We start from the raw sequence: 7,101 nt of genomic DNA, 5'->3' as shown, positions 1-7,101 counted from the left end.
CTCTGCAGGAGCCTGTAGAACTTCCTTCGCCGAGCACGGTCACTCTTCAGATGTTTGGCTGTGAAAAGCAATGAGATGACCCAAGCAGGAAGTCTACCAAAGAGGGGTTGTTCAGATATATTTGTTGTTTACATTAAAAAAATACATTAAAATAATTAAAATTAATTCTAATAGTTAACTAATTAGTTACAATATAAATTGGTTTTATTAACATTTATGGTGACACTAGAACAGGGGTCGGCAACCTAAAATGTTGGAAGAGCCATATTGGACCAAAAAAACCAAGAAACAAATCTGTCTGGAGCCACAAAAGATTAAAAGCCTTATATAGGGCTTATAATAAAGGCAACGCATGCTGTAAGTGTCTATATTAGCTGTATTAGCCTACTTTCCAAACGATAAGTAGGCTACAAATACATAATGAGCATCCTGGAGAGGACGAGGCACCACGTGGCCACTTTAAGTTTAACTTCCATTATAATGAGATGTTGAAATTAAATATTTATTATACACATTATACAGCATTGGAAAACTTTAAGAATGTTTGTCACGTTTTTCCTCTTACAGAAATTATGTTAAAACAATTTCCATTTTCATATTTTTGAAAAAGCTCCAGGCAGCCACTGGGGCGGTGCTAAAGAGCCGCATGCGGCTCCAGAGCCGCGGGTTGCCGACCCCTGCTCTAGACCCTAAACCGGACATATTATAGTTGAAGAATCATTAGAAGGATTGTCCTAATAATAGATAACCTTCACACATCACACAACTGTACTGTAAACAGAAATATACGCCGGTGAAAGAGAAGCACCTACAATAGGGTGATTCCCTGTTTTACACCTTTAAAATGTGACATTCAGGGCGCCACCTGCAGGTGAACCCTAGTGTGGCTTGCTTACAGTTAGATTAGACAGCAAACCAAAGAGAGGAAGAGCGTAGCACGCAGCTCATTTAGCAGGAAAGAATCACCTGCACAAATCCAAAGAAGCAGCCTAGCAGAGGCACTAAATGGTGATCTTGGGGGCAGCCCAGACCATAAATCTGGTGTCGCTCCATTGTTTATGTGAGGAACAAGACAGCTGAAGCAGATGGATTTCCATTTGTGGCTCGCGTCACTTGAGGAGCCAAACTTTCTTCTTCCTCATATGTTGATACACACTGTAAGACGTAGCGAGGCGCCGCCTATTGGATGATTACTGCCATCGCAAGCAGCAACAAGTTACCGGTAGCTTCTCAGTTCTTAAACGACCATCTAGGACACATCCTGAGGTCATGGGGCAAATCACTGTCCTAACCCTAACCCTAACCCTAAGTATTGAAAACAGGAACAATAACCAGTCAGCCTCTTTAGGAAAATAGGGGAGCATAAAGATTGAACCATGGAGCAATGGAAGAAGGTCCTGTGGTCTACTGAGTCCCCAGTGATGGGCACATCAGGGTAAGAAGAGGGGCAGATGAAGTGATGCCTACACCTGGCAGGGCATTATCAGACTTCACAGAGAATTTCCTTGAAAGTCTAGAAAACAAGGAGGACACATTTGTCTTACCCAAATGAAGGGCCCAGAGCAACAGATGCTCCCGTTGAGGTCGACATGGCTGTTGAATCCTGTGAACAAACCAGAAGTTTTCTAAATATGACTTGTGACAGTGAATGTTGCACTTTATGCTCCTGTGCATTAATAACGAACTGAATACTGAATCCTCAGGACAGCCATATTTTCAGATTATTGGTAATTGGTGCATCTACTCATTAATTAGTTACTTACCAGCAGTTTCAGTTATCACAAACTACTCAGACATCCGTAATCACGTGTTTTTTATTGACTTTATTTTCCTGAAAAGTGAATATAAATATAAAAAAGATGTGATTTTAGATTTTATAATAAATGTTCATTTTCAAATAAATAAGTAGGTGTAGGTGGGAGGGCGGTGGAACGGGCTAAGAAGTAGCGGGTTTGTGGTTCAAGTCCCGTACAGACAAGACTTGAGGAGTCCTGGCAGTAGGGGGTCCCCAGGACACCCCAGAGCCCTTGAGCAACCCTCAAAAGCTCCCATAGGACCCTGGATGAGCTGGCCATTCCCTCAGGGGGCACCTGACAGGCATCCTCCCACTGACCCCGAAAAGGGATCAAGATGTCAAGAAATAGAAATAAAAGAGAAAAGTAGGTGTAGAGGAATGCAGTAATACACAATAGATAACACAACTAATGCAAGAGGAGGCACTCTCTTAAAACCAGCCGTGCTTCTTTATATTATCTCTCTCCTTCTGTTTCCTTCCTGGAGCAGCAACAGACAAGATGGAGTAACTCACTGTAAATATCACCACCTTTATGATAAAACCAACAAAGTTACAGTCGCTCTCTTCAGCTTCATTTTCACACATTCAAGAAAACAACTTCCAGGACATCTGCCACGCAATGTTGTTGGCAATTCATGAGAAGAGGGTGACACTGCTTTACAGATATGGTCAGTAGTGGTCAGTAGTGGTCAGCAGTGGTCAGGTGTGGTCAGCAGTGGTCAGTAGTGGTCAGCAGTGGTCAGTCGTGGTCAGGTGTGGTCAGTCGTGGTCAGGTGTGGTCAGCAGTGGTCAGCAGTGGTCAGGTGTGGTCAGCAGTGGTCAGTAGTGGTCAGCAGTGGTCAGTCGTGGTCAGCAGTGGTCAGCAGTGGTCAGTAGTGGTCAGTAGTGGTCAGCAGTGGTCAGTCGTGGTCAGGTGTGGTCAGCAGTGGTCAGTCGTGGTCAGCAGTGGTCAGTAGTGGTCAGCAGTGGTCAGTCGTGGTCAGCAGTGGTCAGCAGTGGTCAGTAGTGGTCAGCAGTGGTCAGTAGTGGTCAGTCGTGGTCAGGTGTGGTCAGTCGTGGTCAGTCATGGTCAGTCGTGGTCAGCAGTGGTCAGTCGTGGTCAGCAGTGGTCAGTCGTGGTCAGTCGTGGTCAGGTGTGGTCAGTAGTGGTCAGTCATGGTCAGCAGTGGTCAGTCGTGGTCAGCAGTGGTCAGTCATGGTCAGTCGTGTGGATCTAAAAGCACCTGTCTGACGAACCCACTCCAAGAGAGAAGAGACACCCTCTGATAGTCACCACAGCTCTTTTACTCACCTGTAGCAGGAGAATAACTACCTGATGGGTAATAATAACTACCTGATGGGTAATAATAACTACCCGATGGGTAGTAATAACTACCCGATGGGTAATAATAACTACCCGATGGGTAGTAATAACTACCAGATGGGTAATAATAACTACCTGATGGGCAGTAATAACTACAAGATGGGTAGTAATAACTACCCGATGGGTAATAATAACTACCTGATGGGTAGTAATAACGACCTGATGGGTAATAATAACTACCTGATGGGTAATAATAACTACCCGATGGGTAGTAATAACTACCAGATGGGTAGTAATAACTACCCGATGGGTAGTAATGACTACCTGATGGGTAATAATAACTACCTGATGGGTAATGAGGCCTTTGGGCAGGTCAGGTTGGACACACCTGAGTAAGTGTGGTGGGATCACAACAGCCACTACTTATGAAGTGATTTAAACATGCAGGAATCTGTTTTCCTTCACACATAAATGAATGAATTACTTCTGTAAATGGGATTTAGGCGGGGCTCTCACCTCATATGTGTGGCTGGTTTCAACACAGACCCTGTAGCAACTTCTTATATGTCTCTTATTTGCCAGAGAAGTGTTCAGCAGCGTCTGTCCTTGTGTTGCATATTTGTTTTCTTTGTCTTTTAGGGTTAGGGTTATGGCGATGGCGAACATGTGTAACGATGGAAACTTTGACAAGCGTTTGAAAAGAGCTCACCCGATAAATATGATGGGCGTCCGTCACACCGGGGCCAACGATCCGATCACGGACAGATTATGGATGCGCGTTTATTTCCAGTGTTACGGTAGACCCGTACGGATGCTGAAAGTGGCCAAATTGTGAAGCATCTTGCGCGGTCTGTTGCGCGGTTCTGCGCATGAGCAGTAGGTCAGTGGCGGAGGAGGAGGAGATCTTTGCTCCGTGCGTCTCACCTGGATATTAAACACATGAGAGGAAATCATCATGCTGAAGGATCCAAATATGCTCCTAAAATACTGATTAAAACACATTAAAACACGCTTGCATTAATCACAGGGACGTGGGGTAAATAGTGATTTTATATGAATGCATTTAGTACTGGGAGCATTATTTGATGGGTGACTACGAAAGGTGACTTTGAAAGATCTTACAAAAATTGAACGCTATATATAATCTCCAGAGATTAATAGCATTTAAACTTTTTAATGTAAAGTGGTGATAAATTGATAAGTGGTTTAATTATGGGCTTAGTCACTTGTGCCAGAGAGGGAGGGAGAGGGAGGACGTTGGAGGAGACCAATGTAGCCGGAAGTCGTTCCATATCTTTTACGCTCATTGAAAATGGATGTTTATAGCCTCATCTGAACAAAAGTTGACAAGATGTACAAACCATTACTTATATTTGTTTTTAGCACTCGTCAACCATCACTTGTAAATTCAAATAATGAAGACATCATCAATATTTTACATCACCTTGAAGAGGAAAATATGATGCACCGATTACTGTGCCAACAACTACCAGGAACAGACTGAGTGCTATAATTTAACAGTGGAACACATTAGTTCATTTCTGGATCTTTTTATGAATTTGCAAGGACCAGGCTTTTGAATACGTTGATGCCATCTCCAACACCTGGCTGTCCGACCACAATACAGAAAACTGTGTAATGAATCCCTCATGTAAAACTCAAACTCAAACTCAAACTAACCCTAACCCAAGCTCATATTGGAATGCACATCAGTCCTGGTGGGATTTATGTGAGAGTAAGTTTGCACCACATGGGGATTCCTGTTGACCAAAGGAGGGTTAGGGTTAGGGCTGAGAGGGTTAGGGTTAGGGCTGAGAGGGATAGGGTTAGGGTTAGAGGGTTAGGGGTTAGAGTTAGGGGTTAGGGTTAGGGTTAGAGTTAGGGGTTAGGGTTAGAGGGTTAGGGCTGAGAGAGTTATGGTTAGGGTTAGAGTTAGGGGTTAGGGTTAGAGGGTTAGGGTTAGGGCTGAGAGGGTTAGGGTTAGGGTTAGGGTTAGGGTTAGAGGGTTAGGGCTGAGAGGGTTAGGGTTAGGGGTTAGGATTAGGGCTGAGAGGGTTAGGGTTAGAGGGTTAGGGTTAGGGCTGAGAGGCTCTGCAGTTGGTCCAATAGGACAGCGTGTGCATCAGTGAGAGGCAGTTCATCGCAGGAACTATAACATTCATGGTCATTCATGGAATTAGAGAATGCCGTCTTCATTATTCATCTACCATTTGTAGCCACTTACAAGTTAAACACTTTCTTTTTCACGTTATATATTTGGAAGCAGATGGAAACCATATCTTAATGAGCTGGACAATGGTGTTCCGTGGACGTATTGACAGCCATAAAATTATCCACCTTGAGTGTTTATGAAATAATAGAGCCTCTAGCCTGCAGATGTTATTTGAAGAGGGAGTATGAACCTTTTAGAACCTCCAATCTCCAATCATTGCCAAATGTGAAACACCTGAACATCTTCAACAGTGCCATATAAGTTCTTATTGACAGTTTACCGTTACGAGAAGGGTTGTCTCGTGGACCCGAGAGCAGGCAAGGACACAGTGGTAAAAAGTCCAAATGAGTTTTATTGACTGGGGAAAATGACCCTGCCAGCGACTCTCAGGTGACCACCCAGATCATTAGCATGCTAATGGTGCAAAAGGGCTATATTTTCAAGCTCGGTCCCCAGTGAGTTCAGAACTGAAGAAGCCTTCTCGATAGAAGGTGAAACATCTTCAAGAGAAGAAACACAGTCCAGTTGACAGAGAAAATTTACCGTAATTTCTGGACTATAGGCCGCTACTTTTTTCCTACACTTTAAACACTGCGGCTTATTTATGGATTTTTTCTAATGGCCACCGGGGCGCTCGAGCAGAAAAGGTGAGACAGATGGAATATATGTGTCGAGGAAGACGCAAGTTTGATGGAACTTCGAGCTGTGCACAAATAAAATTAACAGACCCTCATCATGGAAAATGCAAGAAGAAATTCATATAACGCAGATTTCAAGTTAAGAGCAATTGAGCTGGCCGATAACGAAGGAAACAGAGCTGCTGCACGTAAACTTAACATAAATGAATCGGTGGTGAGACGCTGGAAATGGCAGCGGGAAGCACTGGAGCAATGTAAAAAGACGAGAAAAGCTTTCAGGGGTAATAAAAGCAGGTGGGCCGAACTGGAAAACATTCTTGAGGACTGGGTGAGCACACAGAGAGCAGATGGCCCTAACCCTAACCCTGACCCTGACCCTAACCCTACCCCTAACCCTAACCCAAATCCACCATCACCAACGGGTTTTGAAAAGCCGGTCAGCTGCGTGACGGAGAGGACAGCACAAGCTCCGGAGTGAATTTGCCTCAGGATGAGAATGACACTGACAGCGACAACGAAAGAGAGACTGAGAGAGTGTGTGGCGAAGAATATCTGACACTACAGTGATCCCTCATTTATCGCGGGAGTTGCGTTCCAAAAATAACACGCGAAAAGTGAAATCCGTGAAGTAGTCAGCTTTATTTTTTTTATTATTTTACAATGCAATACTGAACTATAAATGAAACCAAAAATCAAAACCTGTTTTAAAGCCCAAAATTTGTTTAAAACAATAATTTTAATCTAGTAATACAAGGTTGGAAACATTGTCACTGGTGTATTTCCCAGTCCCAGCTGAGCCTCTGCGTCCTGACTCCGCGCCGCTGTAGCGTCTGTTTCTACTGAAGGCGCAGGAGTCTTTCTCCGAGAGAAGAACATTGTTTTGGGTAGTTGTTGGCGCTCTTTTCTTTTTTGAGCAAGAATTTTTTATAAACGGATATGCCACTTTCGATTATATTTGAGAACTGCAATGAACGACTCGCAAAAAAAAATCCGTGAAGCAGCGAAGCCGTGAAAGATGAAACGCGATATAGCGAGGGATCACTGTATTCCAATCCGACACTGAGGAGGAAGACTTCCATGGTTTCAGTACTCAGGAGGAAGATGAAGACAGCTCTCGGTGACTTTTACCGGTATGTTTTTTTTTAACCAGCAA

The sequence above is a fragment of the Takifugu flavidus genome, chromosome 17 (assembly GCF_003711565.1).
Source record: "Takifugu flavidus isolate HTHZ2018 chromosome 17, ASM371156v2, whole genome shotgun sequence".
Taxonomy (NCBI): domain Eukaryota; kingdom Metazoa; phylum Chordata; class Actinopteri; order Tetraodontiformes; family Tetraodontidae; genus Takifugu; species Takifugu flavidus.
The sequence above is the reverse complement of the archived record's forward strand: the minus strand, read 5'-3'. Positions refer to the sequence as shown.